Source organism: Crinia signifera, chromosome 19 (assembly GCF_055691185.1).
Source record: "Crinia signifera chromosome 19, ASM5569118v1, whole genome shotgun sequence".
Lineage (NCBI taxonomy): Eukaryota > Metazoa > Chordata > Amphibia > Anura > Myobatrachidae > Crinia > Crinia signifera.
In genome coordinates, this window is record NC_139226.1 from 28,017,781 (window position 1) to 28,032,779 (window position 14,999).

Sequence of the window (14,999 nt, forward strand, 5' to 3'; positions counted from 1 at the left end):
ATCTATGTGTGTAGTGTGTACAGGGGCTCCTCGGAGGCATTGCCGCAGGAGGGGCTGCTCCTGGGGTAACAAGCAGCCTGCTACTTTCTGTTGGTTTTCTCTTGTTTGTTCATAGTGTGGATTCTGTTTAAATAAATGCAAAGGAGAGGAGAGGGGGGGGGGGGTGAGGTGCTGGGATTGGAGGGGTGTGGAAGGGTATTCCCTCAGCTGCTTGTTATAACATTTCTCCAGGAGATTTAAGCAAGTTGAAAGCTCTTGTAACTAAAATCAAAACTAACAAGGAAATGATTGGTGTCTCTCATCTGGGCAGATCGTCCTGGGGCCCGAGAGGGGATCTCTGGAATAAGCTTTGATTTCTAAAAAATGCATTACCTCCGAAATCAAACGAAACATTACTTAGAAGAGAAAGAGAGTCTGAGGATTGAGGGGAGGGGGCATCTATCAAGGCACAAGTGTATTTGAGAAGCAGTAGGGGAGGGGGTGTATAAAGTTCTATACGGAAAAAGAAAAGGCAGGTTGCCCAAATCAGATTTACCATGCCCTCCTTCAATACACCCACAGCCCAAATCCTCTATTAATGTTTTATTGAGGACTGAGATTTGGGCTAATCTCACTTGGCACCGCCACCTATATGTATACTGGAAGTGGGGCTCACTTAGTGGCTTCTGTGTACATAATAAAACTGTTTCCATTAAATCCTCCCAGTAAATGAGGCTGTTGTGTGACAGCTGGGGAGACATGTTCCAGGACAGACCTGTGCCAGGCATTAGGGTTGGCAGCCTTCTCCTGTTGTTTTCTGTGTTGGTTTAGTCTATTAGACCTTTCGCTTTGCAAGGTCCGGGTGTATGGGAATCCTGCAGGCTCAGCATACCGGTGCGCCGACACGTACAGGGGTTTGAGAGCACTGATATCAGCACCATGGTCAGCACCAAGCTTGAGGCTTCTGTCCAAGGTGCTGAAACAGCAACAGCTGTGTCCTAATGGAACTCGGTCATGTTGGTCTTCTATCGCTCTGCTTATTAATGTGCAAATGACAGTAGATGTGTCATTAATAGGATACATATCTGAGTATTAATGTGTGACTGTTATGTGTCTGAAAATGAATGTTTGCTATATGTATATGAATATTATTATGGGACGTACACGTGATGTGGGACATATAGATCTGAGTATGAATGTGTGACTTATGTGAGTCCTGTTGGAGAAAGTGCGCTATATAAATTAAACTTACTGTATGTATCTGAGTATTGATGTGTGACATATATGTGACAATATAGTCATGACAACTTAAACACAACTTGGCAAAGTCTCTGCATGTGACCACCGCTCCATGTAGTGTCCTGTATCACACCGCTCCATGTAGTGTCCTGTATCGCACCGCTCCATGTAGTGTCCTGTATCGCACCGCTCCATGTCGTGTCCTGTATCGCACCGCTCCATGTCGTGTCCTGTATCGCACCGCTCCATGTAGTGCCCTGTATCACACCGCTCCATGTCGTGTCCTGTATCACACCGCTCCATGTAGTGTCCTGTATCACACCACTCCATGTAGTGCCCTGTATCACACCGCTCCATGTCGTGTCCTGTATCACACCGCTCCATGTAGTGTCCTGTATCACACCGCTCCATGTAGTGTCCTGTATCACACCGCTCCATGTCGTGTCCTGTATCACACCGCTCCATGTAGTGTCCTTTATCGCACCGCTCCATGTAGTGTCCTGTATCGCACCGCTCCATGTAGTGTCCTGTATCGCACCGCTCCATGTCGTGTCCTGTATCGCACCGCTCCATGTCGTGTCCTGTATCGCACCGCTCCATGTCGTGTCCTGTATCGCACCGCTCCATGTCGTGTCCTGTATCGCACCGCTCCATGTCGTGTCCTGTATCGCACCGCTCCATGTCGTGTCCTGTATCGCACCGCTCCATGTAGTGTCCTGTATCGCACCGTTCCATGTAGTGTCCTGCATCGCACCGCTCCATGTAGTGTCCTGCATCGCACCGCTCCATGTAGTGTCCTGTATCGCACCGCTCCATGTAGTGTCCTGTATCGCACAGCTCCATGGAGTGTCCTGTATCGCACCGCTCCATGTAGTGTCCTGTATCGCACCGCTCCATGTCCTGTCCTGCATCGCACCGCTCCATGTAGTGTCCTGTATCGCACCGCTCCATGTAGTGTCCTGTATCGCACCGCTCCATGTAGTGTCCTGTATCACACCGCTCCATGTAGTGTCCTGTATCACACCGCTCCATGTAGTGTCCTGTATCGCACCGCTCCATGTAGTGTCCTGTATCGCACCGCTCCATGTAGTGTCCTGTATCGCACCGCTCCATGTAGTGTCCTGTATCGCACCGCTCCATGTAGTGTCCTGTATCGCACCGCTCCATGTAGTGTCCTGTATCGCACCGCTCCATGTAGTGTCCTGTATCGCACAGCTCCATGTAGTGTCCTGTATCGCACCGCTCCATGTAGTGTCCTGTATCGCACCGCTCCATGTAGTGTCCTGTATCGCACCGCTCCATGTAGTGTCCTGTATCGCACCGCTCCATGTCATGTCCTGTATCGCACCGCTCCATGTAGTGTCCTGTATCGCACCGCTCCATGTAGTGTCCTGTATCGCACCGCTCCATGTAGTGTCCTGTATCGCACCGCTCCATGTAGTGTCCTGTATCGCACCGCTCCATGTCGTGTCCTGTATCGCACCGCTCCATGTAGTGTCCTGTATGGCACCGCTCCATGTAGTGTCCTGTATCGCACCGCTCCATGTCGTGTCCTGTATCGCACCGCTCCATGTAGTGTCCTGTATCGCACCGCTCCATGTAGTGTCCTGTATCACACCGCTCCATGTAGTGTCCTGTATCACACCGCTCCATGTAGTGTCCTGTATCACACCGCTCCATGTAGTGTCCTGTATCACACCGCTCCATGATGTAGTGTCCTGTATCACACCGCTCCATGTAGTGTCCTGTATCACACCGCTCCATGTAGTGTCCTGTATCACACCGCTCCATGTAGTGTCCTGTATCACACCGCTCCATGTAGTGTCCTGTATCGCACAGCTCCATGTAGTGTCCTGTATCGCACCGCTCCATGTAGTGTCCTGTATCGCACCGCTCCATGTAGTGTCCTGTATCACACAGCTCCATGTAGTGTCCTGTATCGCACCGCTCCATGTAGTGTCCTGTATCGCACCGCTCCATGTAGTGTCCTGTATTACACAGCTGGATGCAGTCACTAGGTCGACACCTATTAGGTTCACATGGTTTAGGTCGACACATGAAATAAGTTGACTTGCCTAAAGTCGACATTGTTGGAAGGTCGACACAAGCATTAGCTTAACAATTGTTAAGTTTTTCACTTTTGTTGAGCCGACAGGTGCCGACAGGTGGTATATTTCATGTCCTGCCATCCACTACGGCACAGTGACCTCAGGCATGTCGACATATTGCATGTGTTTACCTAAGCCCTGTCGACCTTGAGTGGTCTACCTAATGCATGTTGACCTAATATTTGTTGACCTAGTGACCCATACACCCGTGGGCAGAGTCTAGTTCTGTTTATTATCTCTGACTTCTCTGTGCCCTGATATTCCCTTCTCTATTGCTATATTAGTCCTTATAGTGTGTGTGTGTGTGTGTGTGTGTGTGTGTGTGTGTGTGTGTGTGTGTGTGTGTGTGTGTGTGTGTGTGTGTGTATATATACCAGTCTCCCTCTCTCCGGTGGGTCACCTATTGTCTTTCTGCCGTTTCCCATTTATCCCAGCACTTTCCTTCTTCTACTTTCTCCGCTCACATAGAAGCTGGGAGGGGAGAGAACAGTAAAGAAACAAACAGGCGCTTAATGATGATAAACCGACTGGCCGGGTGCTTGTAACTGTGCTGTAGCCAGGCTGCATTACCTCTGTGCAGGGACTGGGGACAGGGGCACACACAGTGATGGATTGGGGGCAGGGATAGAAGGGAGCAGTGATACAGGGGAGCAATGATAGAGGGGGCAGTGACAGTGGGTGCAGTGATACAGGGGAGCAGTGATAGAGGGGGCAATGACGGAGGGTGCAGTGATGGAGGGTGCAGTGTAGAGGTGAGCAATGACAGAGGGTGCAGTGATAGAGGGGGGTAGTGACAGAGGGTGCAGGGATAGAGGGGAGCAGCGATAGAGGGGAACAGCGATAGAGGGGGGCAGTGATAGAGGGGAGCAGTGATAGAGGGTGCAGTGCTAGAGTGGAGCATTGATAGAGGGGAGCAGCGATAGAGGGGAACAGCGATAGAGGGGGGGCAGTGATAGAGGGTGCAGTGATAGAAGGGGGCAGTGATAGAGGGGGGCAGTGATACAGGGGAGCAGTGATACAGGGGAGCAGTGATAGAGGGTGCAGTGCTAGAGGGGAGCAGCTATAGAGGGGAGCAGCGATAGAGGGGAGTAGTGATAGAGGGGAGTAGTGATAGAGGGGGCAGTGACAGAGGGGGCAGTGACAGAGGGGGCAGTGCTAGAGGGGAGCAGTGCTAGAGGGGAGCAGTGATAGAGGGTGCAGTGATAGAGGGAAGCAGTGATACAGGGGAGCAGTGATAGAGGGTGCAGTGATAGAGGGAAGCAGTGATAGAGGGAAGCAGCGATACAGGGGAGCAATGATAGAGGGTGCAGTGATAGAGGGAAGCAGTGATAGAGGGAAGCAGCGATACAGGGGAGCAATGATAGAGGGTGCAGTGCTAGAGGGTAGCAGTGATACAGGGGAGCAATGATAGAGGGGGCAGTGAATTGGCGAGCAGTGATAGAGGAAGCAGTGATACGGGTGTGGTACAGGGGTCCGACAGTTGGGATCCCGACAGTCATTAGCCCGACGTCAGGATCCCGACTGGCCGGGCCCAGTCGGGATCCTGTGCTTGCCACATATTCTATTCTCCCTCTATGGGGGTCGTGGACCCCCAGGAGGGAAAAGAGCTGTCTGTGTTTTGACAGTCGGGATCCTGATGTTGGGTAAATGCTTGGCAGGTGTCCCGACTGTCGGGACCCCGTCGAGCACCCAGTGTTACACGGGTCAGTGATACAGGGCTCATTAATAGAGGGGAGAAGTGGTAAAGGGGAGCAGTGACAGAGGGTGCAGTGATAGAGGGGAGCAGTGATACAGGGAACAGTTTTAGAGGAGGACAGTGAAAGGGGCTCAGCCCTGGGACTCACACATGGACCCCGAACAGCAGCGCATGCAGGGGCAAACGCAGGATTTTCAGAAGGGGGTTTCCAGAGGGGCGGAGCAAAGCACGGAGATGGACACTTAGGTGACCCAGTATATGCCGGGTCAGTTAAAGTATTATAGATAGACCAATTGTATATCAATAATAATAATAAATATATATATATATATACACACACACATACATACATACATACAGGGGCTTTAACAGCAGTGTAGACCCCTGGGCATAGCAATGTATTGGGGCCCCTACCTATCCTCCAGCGGTAGGGGTGGGGGAAGCTTTGATGTCCCGCGGGTGGTAGGGGGTATTCTATCAGCTGCTCAGCATGTAGGGCCTGGATCAGTAATTTCCACTAAATACCCCTTTACTGCACAGATGGTGGGAGATTGGGTGGGAGAAGGGGGCATTGGGCTGAATGAAGGGGCCCTGATACATAACTTCCAGGGTGGTAGAGGATGTTTAATACGCAGAGGAGGTGTGTATAGTGGAGTGGACTTATTATTCATGATTTTCTGGGGGGAGGACAGCTTGCTTGACTGCAGATATCTCCAGTTCCCAGAAATAGATTTCTTAGATTTTAATGGAATTGAAAACTAGAGAATCCCACCTACCAAATGGTATTGGGGACTAGGGGATCAGGGTTCAGGAGGCAGAGTAATCTGCCAACGAGAATATAAAACTACATACCAGGTGTGTGGAGCTGGAGCAGTAACCAGCTGCTGGAAGGCTGATATCTCTGGTTCTGGGCACAGTAGAGACAAGCTACTAGTGTCCATCAAAGGGGGAGAGTACCCTCAGAAAAACTCTAAGTCAGACAGAACCTGAAATATCTGACTGGGAAGAGCAATTAACAGGCTTGGATGGGGACCACTGCTTTGATGTCAGATATCTCCGGTTCCCAAGGGCCGATTTTCAAAATTCTTGTACCCATGGAAAGAGGGGACCCTCAGCTTTCAGAATAGGGCCCAAAGACTCCTGGGGGGTTTTCTGGGTACTCAGAAACCCCCCCTGCGTGCGCTACTGGCATGGACTCCGAGCCGCTCAGCCGCTCACCCCTTGACCCCTTGCTAGAGACGCTGGTGCCAGGGATGCGGCGCCATGATGCTGTGACGTCATGGCGCCGCATCCCCGCCTCTGGCACCCCAAACCGGCGCATGCGCAGTGAGAGCGCTCACCGGGTTTTCACTTTCCCCCACTGACTGATGCCGGGCACAGCGGGGAGTGGGCGAGCAGGGCGGGGGAGCCGGCGGCAGAGCTCCGGTGGCAGGTGACATGTCGGCGCCCGGAGCTTGTGCTCCGCCCTAGCTACGCCTCTGCACCTGAGCGATCTCAGGCCTGAATGCCCAATTCTGATGTGTGGTGCGGTGGATTGTATGCATACCATGAGGTCTGTTGTTACGATGCGCGGTCCCGCGGGATGAGAGGTGGCTCCATGTGCACATATGTTCCGTCGGCTTTGCTTGCGGTCGTATTTATAGCACATACAGTACGATCAGGTCATATGCAGGACGTTCTGATGCATGGCCAGCTTTGGAGGGGTAATAATACAGGGTACAGTAATAAGAGGGGGCAGAATGTGATGTACACATTGATATAGAAGAGATAGCAGTACACGTATAGGTGGATGGAGAGCTCCGAGTGGCTGATGAGGCATCAGTGAAAGGTACTGTGGTGTTGTTTCCTGTAGTTTGCTCTAGGATGGATAATAAGGGCCTTACACATACTAACCCCCCCCCCCCCCTCCCTCCCACTACACCCCCAACTCGCATGTCACACAAGAGGCGTGAAAACAACACAAACTCTGCCTAGGGCCCCACTTTTCCGCTGCACCCCATCTGCTGTTTGGTTGATCATTATCTGGCTTTGGCTTGTCTTAAACTGCCGGGGGGCTGCTGGGGAGGGGAGAGGAGCACAGAAGACTTGGTGAAAAAGATCAAGCACAGGAGGGGGTGAGAGGAGAGGAGGGGGCTCCACATTGTTGCTAGTGGCTTTCAAAGATCAGGATACTTCATTTCCCCATTATTATCAAGTTGTTTTCACAAGGAGTAAAACCATGCATTGTTCTAAGCTCCAAAGAGACGTGTGTGTGATATAGGTATATACTGTAGATAGGGATATTATATATGTGTGTGTGTGTGTGTGTGTGTGTGTATTGTATGTGTGTGTATATGTTTACAACAAACTGCATAACTATTTCTTAGTGAAGCATATAACACACATAGAGCCAGATTGTCTAAGCTTGAAAAGTGATAAAATGGAGAGTGATAAACAGCCAGCCAATCAGCTCCTGCCTGACATTTTTCAAACACTGGGTGACATTTAATAGGATGCGAAAATGTGATTTTTGAGATTTTTTCGCCAAAAACGTGCGAAAGCGCACTTTCCCCCGAATTCGCATATTTAATGAGATGCGGAAAATGGCAAAAGAACAAGTTTGCGATTTTTAGTCGCGCCGGAACTCGCATTCAGATGTTTTCCCATGTACAATTCGCATATTTAATGAGATGCAAAATCGGCAAAATATGTCTAAAATTCGCCACATATGTAGTCCAGGTTCTGACATTGCGATCTGTGCATGGTCCTGTGCAAAAAAAAAAAATGTGTAAAAGTGTTTTTTTTTTTTTTTTTTTTTAATGGCGTGGGGTCCCCCCTCCTGAGCATAACCAGCCCTCGTGGCAAAAAATGCGATTTTAAAAAGTGCGATAATGGGCCAATTTGAAAGTGTCTAAAAATCGCATTCTATTAAATGTCACCCCTCGTCTGTGACATGACAGGTAGGAGCTGATTGGCTGGCTGTTTATCACTTTCAAAGCTTAGAGAATCTGGCCCATAGGCCCTTATGCAGGTTCATTTGCTCCCCTGCAATTGCACATGCGCATAGTCAGTTATGCGCATATACAGCCGCTGTGTGTGAGCGTCCACGGTGAATAGATTATTCGCTGGCGCTCGGACACATCAGTGCGGGCGTGGTGTGTGGGTTTTGCGGGCTGGGGGATTCGCTCTTGGGAACACCCAGCGTTTCATTCGCAGACTTGCGAGTCAACCTGAATAAGGGCCATACACACATGTAACATGCAAAGATAACACAAATATGTGATTGTGCTTGGTACCAGACTCAGACATTCGCTGTTGCACCTGGATTTCTTTTAATTTTGAGCAGGAATTGTATTCCACAAACTCCAGCACTATAGAGGGTTTTCTTCCAGTATGGACTGTGTATAAGCACTGTATCGTCACCTGAGTATGGACTGTGTATAATCACTGTATCGTCACCTGAGTATGGACTGTGTATAAGTACCGTGATGTCACCTCAGTATGGACTGTGTATAAGTACTGTGATGTCACCTCAGTATGGACTGTGTGGAAGCACTGTGACGTCACCTGAGTATGGAATGTGTATAAGCACTGTAACGTCACCTGAGTATGGACTGTGTATAAGCACTGTGACGTCACCTGAGTATGGACTGTGTATAACTACTGTATCGTCACCTGAGTATGGACTGTGTATAAGCACTGTAACGTCACCTGCGCATGGACTGTGTATAAGCACTGTAACGTCACCTGAGTATGGACTGTGTATAAGCACTGTAACGTCACCTGAGTATGGACTGTGTATAAGTACTGTAACGTCACCTGAGTATGGACTGTGTATAAGCACTGTAACGTCACCTGAGTATGGACTGTGTATAAGCACTGTAACGTCACCTGAGTATGGACTGTGTATAAGCACTGTAACGTCACCTGAGTATGGACTGTGTATAAGCACTGTAACGTTACCTGAGTATGGACTGTGTATAAGCACTGTAACGTCACCTGAGTATGGACTGTGTATAAGTACTCTGATGTCACCTGAGTATGGACTGTGTGTAAGCACTGTATCGTCACCTGAGTATGGACTGTGTATAAGTACTGTAACGTCACCTGAGTATGGACTGTGTATAAGTACTGTGATGTCACCTGAGTATGGACTATGTATAAGTACTGTATCGTCACCTGAGTATGGACTGTGTATAAGCACTGTAACGTCACCTGAGTATGGACTGTGCATAAGTACTGTATCGTCACCTGAGTATGGACTGTGTATAAGCACTGTAACGTCACCTGAGTATTGACTGTGTATAACTACTCTGATGTCACCTGAGTATGGACTGTGTGTAAGCACTGTATCGTCACCTGAGTATAAAATGTGTATAAGTACTGTGATGTCACCTGAGTATGAACTGTCTATAAGTACTGTAACGTCACCTGAGTATGGACTGTGTATAAGTACTGTAACGTCACCTGAGTATGGACTGTGTATAAGTACTGTATCGTCACCTGAGTATGGACTGTGTATAAGTACTGTATCGTCACCTGAGTATGGACTGTGTATAAGCACTGTATCGTCACCTGAGTATGGACTGTGTATAAGTACTGTAACGTCACCTGCGTATGGACAGTGTATAAGTACTGTGATGTCACCTGAGCATGGACTGTGTATAAGCACTGTAACGTCGCCTGAGTATGGACTGTGTATAAGCACTGTATAGTCACCTGTTTATGGACTGTGTATATGTACTGTAACGTCACCTGAATATGGACTGTGTATAAGCACTTTAACGTCAACTGAGTATGGACTGTGTATAAGTACTTTAACGTCAACTGAGTATGGACTGTGTATAAGTACTTTAACGTCTCCTGGGAATGGACTGGGTATAAGTACTTTAAAGTCACCTGGGTATGGACTGTGTATAAGTACTGTAATGTCATCTGAGTATGGACTGTGTATAAGCACTGTAACATCACCTGAGTAGGGACTGTGTATAAGTTTTGAAACGCCATCTGAGTATGGACTGTGTATAAGTACTGTAACGTCTCCTGAGTATGGACTGTGTATAAGCACTGTATAGTCACCTGAGTATGGACTGTGTATAAGTACTCTGATGTCACCTGAGTATGAACTGTGTATAAGTACTCTGATGTCACCTGAGTACTGTATGGACTGTGTGTAAGCACTGTATCGTCACCTGAGTATGGACTGTGTATAAGTACTGTAACGTCACCTGAGTATGGACTGTGTATAAGTACTGTATCGTCACCTGAGTATGGACTGTGTATAAGTACTGTAACGTCACCTGAGTATGGACTGTGTATAAGTACTGTAACGTCACCTGAGTATGGACTGTGTATAAGTACTGTAACATCACCTGAGTATGGACTGTGTATAAGTACTGTATCATCACCTAAGTATGGACTGTGTATAAGTACTGTATCGTCACCTGAGTATGGACTGTGTTTAAGCACTGTAACGTCACCTGAGTATGGACTGTGCATAAGTACTGTATCGTCACCTGAGTATTGACTGTGTATAAGTACTCTGATGTCACCTGAGTATGGACTGTGCATAAGTACTGTATCGTCACCTGAGTATGGAATGTGTATAAGTACTGTGATGTCACCTGAGTATGAACTGTCTATAAGTACTGTAACATCACCTGAGTATGGACTGTGTATAAGTACTGTATCGACACCTGAGTATGGACTGTGTATAAGTACTGTATCGTCACCTGAGTATGGACTGTGCATAAGCAGTGTATCGTCACCTGAGTATGGACTGTGCATAAGTACTGGAACATCACCTGAGTATGGACTGTGTATAAGTACTGTGATGTCACCTGAGTATGGACTGTGTATAAGTACTGTGATGTCACCTGAGTATGGACTGTGTATAAGCACTGTAATTCACCTGAGTATGGACTGTGTATAAGTACTGTAACGTCACCTGAGCATGGACTGTGTATAAGCACTGTATCATCACCTGAGTATGGACTGTGTATAAGTACTGTGATGTCACCTGAGTAAGGACTGTGTATAAGTACAGTAACGTCACCTGAGTATGGACTGTGTATAAGTACTGTAACGTCACCTGAGCATGGACTGTGTATAAGCACTGTATCATCACCTGAGTATGGACTGTGTATAAGTACTGTGATGTCACCTGAGTAAGGACTGTGTATAAGTACTGTGATGTCATCTGAGTATGGGCTGTGTATAAGCACTCTAACGTCACCTGAGTATGGACTGTGTATAAGCACTGTAACGTCACCTGTGTATGGACTGTGTATAAGTACTCTGATGTCACCTGAGTATGAACTGTCTATAAGTACTCTGATGTCACCTGAGTATGGACTGTGTATAAGCACTTTAACGTCACCTGAGTATGGACTGTGTATAAGTACTGTAACGTCACCTGAGCATGGACTGTGTATAAGCACTGTATCATCACCTGAGTATGGACTGTGTATAAGTACTGTGATGTCACCTGAGTAAGGACTGTCTATAAGTACTCTGATGTCACCTGAGTATGGACTGTGTATAAGCACTTTAACGTCACCTGAGTATGGACTGTGTATAAGCACTTTAACGTCACCTGTGTATGGACTGTGTATAAGTACTCTGATGTCACCTGAGTATGAACTGTCTATAAGTACTCTGATGTCACCTGAGTATGGACTGTGTAGAAGCACTGTAACGTCACCTGAGTATGGACTGTGTATAAGTACTCTGATGTCACCTGAGTATGAACTGTCTATAAGTACTCTGATGTCACCTGAGTATGGACTGTGTATAAGCACTTTAACGTCACCTGAGTATGGACTGTGTATAAGTACTGTGACGTCGCCTGAGTATGGACTATGTATAAGTACTGTGACGTCACCTGAGTATGGACTGTGTATAAGTACTATGACGTCACCTGAGTATGGACTGTGTATAAGTAATGTGATGTCACCTGAGTATGGTGTGTGTATAAGCACTGTATCGTCACCTGAGTATGGACTGTGTATAAGCACTTTATCGTCAACTGAGTATGGACTGTGTATAAGCACTGTAATGTCACCTGAGTATGGACTGTGTATAACCACTGTAATGTCACCGGAGTATGGACTGTGCATAAGCACTTAACGTCACCTGAGTATGGACTGTGTATAAGCACTGTAACGTCACCTGAGTATGGACTGTGTATAAGCACTTAACGTCACCTGAGTATGGACTGTGTGCAAGCACTGTAACGTCACCTTAGTATGGACTGTGTATAAATACTTTAGCGTCACCTGCATATGGACAGTGTATAAGTACTGTGATGTCACCTGAGCATGGACTGTGTATAAGCACTGTAACGTCACCTGCGTATGGACTGTGCATAAGCACTGTAACGTCACCTGAGTATGGACTGTGTATAAGCACTGTAACGTCACCTGAGTATGGACTGTGTATAAGTACTGTATCGTCACCTGAGTATGGACTGTGTATAAGTACTGTAACGTCACCTGAGTATGGACTGTGTATACGCACTGTAACGTCACCTGTTTATGGACTGTGTATACGCACTGTAACGTCACCTGTTTATGGACTGTGTATATGTACTGTAACGTCACCTGAATATGGACTGTGTATAAGCACTTTAACGTCAACTGAGTATGGACTGTGTATAAGTACTTTAACGTCAACTGAGTATGGACTGTGTATAAGTACTTTAACGTCTCCTGGGAATGGACTGGGTATAAGTACTTTAAAGCCACCTGGGTATGGACTGTGTATAAGTACTGTAATGTCATCTGAGTATGGACTGTGTATAAGCACTGTAACATCACCTGAGTAGGGACTGTGTATAAGTTTTGAAACGCCATCTGAGTATGGACTGTGTATAAGTACTGTAACGTCGCCTGAGTATGGACTGTGTATAAGCACTGTATAGTCACCTGTTTATGGACTGTGTATATGTACTGTAACGTCACCTGAATATGGACTGTGTATAAGCACTTTAACGTCAACTGAGTATGGACTGTGTATAAGTACTTTAACGTCAACTGAGTATGGACTGTGTATAAGTACTTTAACGTCTCCTGGGAATGGACTGGGTATAAGTACTTTAAAGTCACCTGGGTATGGACTGTGTATAAGTACTGTAATGTCATCTGAGTATGGACTGTGTATAAGCACTGTAACATCACCTGAGTAGGGACTGTGTATAAGTTTTGAAACGCCATCTGAGTATGGACTGTGTATAAGTACTGTAACGTCTCCTGAGTATGGACTGTGTATAAGCACTGTATAGTCACCTGAGTATGGACTGTGTATAAGTACTCTGATGTCACCTGAGTATGAACTGTGTATAAGTACTCTGATGTCACCTGAGTACTGTATGGACTGTGTGTAAGCACTGTATCGTCACCTGAGTATGGACTGTGTATAAGTACTGTAACGTCACCTGAGTATGGACTGTGTATAAGTACTGTAACATCACCTGAGTATGGACTGTGTATAAGTACTGTATCATCACCTAAGTATGGACTGTGTATAAGTACTGTATCGTCACCTGAGTATGGACTGTGTTTAAGCACTGTAACGTCACCTGAGTATGGACTGTGCATACTGTAAGTACTGTATCGTCACCTGAGTATTGACTGTGTATAAGTACTCTGATGTCACCTGAGTATGGACTGTGCATAAGTACTGTATCGTCACCTGAGTATGGAATGTGTATAAGTACTGTGATGTCACCTGAGTATGAACTGTCTATAAGTACTGTAACATCACCTGAGTATGGACTGTGTATAAGTACTGTATCGACACCTGAGTATGGACTGTGTATAAGTACTGTATCGTCACCTGAGTATGGACTGTGCATAAGCAGTGTATCGTCACCTGAGTATGGACTGTGCATAAGTACTGGAACATCACCTGAGTATGGACTGTGTATAAGTACTGTGATGTCACCTGAGTATGGACTGTGTATAAGTACTGTGATGTCACCTGAGTATGGACTGTGTATAAGCACTGTAATTCACCTGAGTATGGACTGTGTATAAGTACTGTAACGTCACCTGAGCATGGACTGTGTATAAGCACTGTATCATCACCTGAGTATGGACTGTGTATAAGTACTGTGATGTCACCTGAGTAAGGACTGTGTATAAGTACAGTAACGTCACCTGAGTATGGACTGTGTATAAGTACTGTAACGTCACCTGAGCATGGACTGTGTATAAGCACTGTATCATCACCTGAGTATGGACTGTGTATAAGTACTGTGATGTCACCTGAGTAAGGACTGTGTATAAGTACTGTGATGTCATCTGAGTATGGGCTGTGTATAAGCACTCTAACGTCACCTGAGTATGGACTGTGTATAAGCACTGTAACGTCACCTGTGTATGGGCTGTGTAGAAGCACCGTAAAGTCACCTGAGTATGGACTGTGTATAAGTACTGTAGCGTCACCTGAGTATGGACTGTGTATAAGTACTGTAACGTCACCGGAGTATGGACAGTGTATAAGTACTGTGATGTCATCTGTGTATGTCCTGTGTATAAGTACTGTGAAGTCACCTGAGTATGGATGGTGTATAAGTACTGTGATGTCACCTGTGTATGTCTTGTGTATAAGTACTGTGAAGTCACCTGAGTATGGACGGTGTATAAGTATTGTGATGTCACCTGAGTATGGACGGTGTATAAGTACTGTAATGGAACCTGCGTATGGACTGTGTATAAGTACTGTAACGTCACCTGCGTATGGACTGTGTATAAGTACTGTGATGTCACCTGAGTATGGACAGTGTATAAGTACTGTGATCATACCTTCGTATGGACTGTGTATAAGTACTGTGATGTCACCTGAGTATGAACTGTCTATAAGTACTGTAACGTCACCTGCATATGGACTGTGTATAAACACTGTGATGTCACCTGAGTATGGACTGTGTATAAGTACTGTGATGTCACCTGTGTATGGGCTGTCTATAAGCACCGTAACGTCACCTAAGTATGGGC

At 46.7% G+C, this 14,999-nt stretch overlaps 1 protein-coding gene across 1 annotated transcript in view; it reads left to right on the forward strand.

The window, feature by feature from the left end:
- Positions 1–14,999, forward strand: part of ERFL (ETS repressor factor like) — a 64,685-nt gene that overhangs the window by 31,797 nt on the left and 17,889 nt on the right. The window lies entirely within an intron of this gene.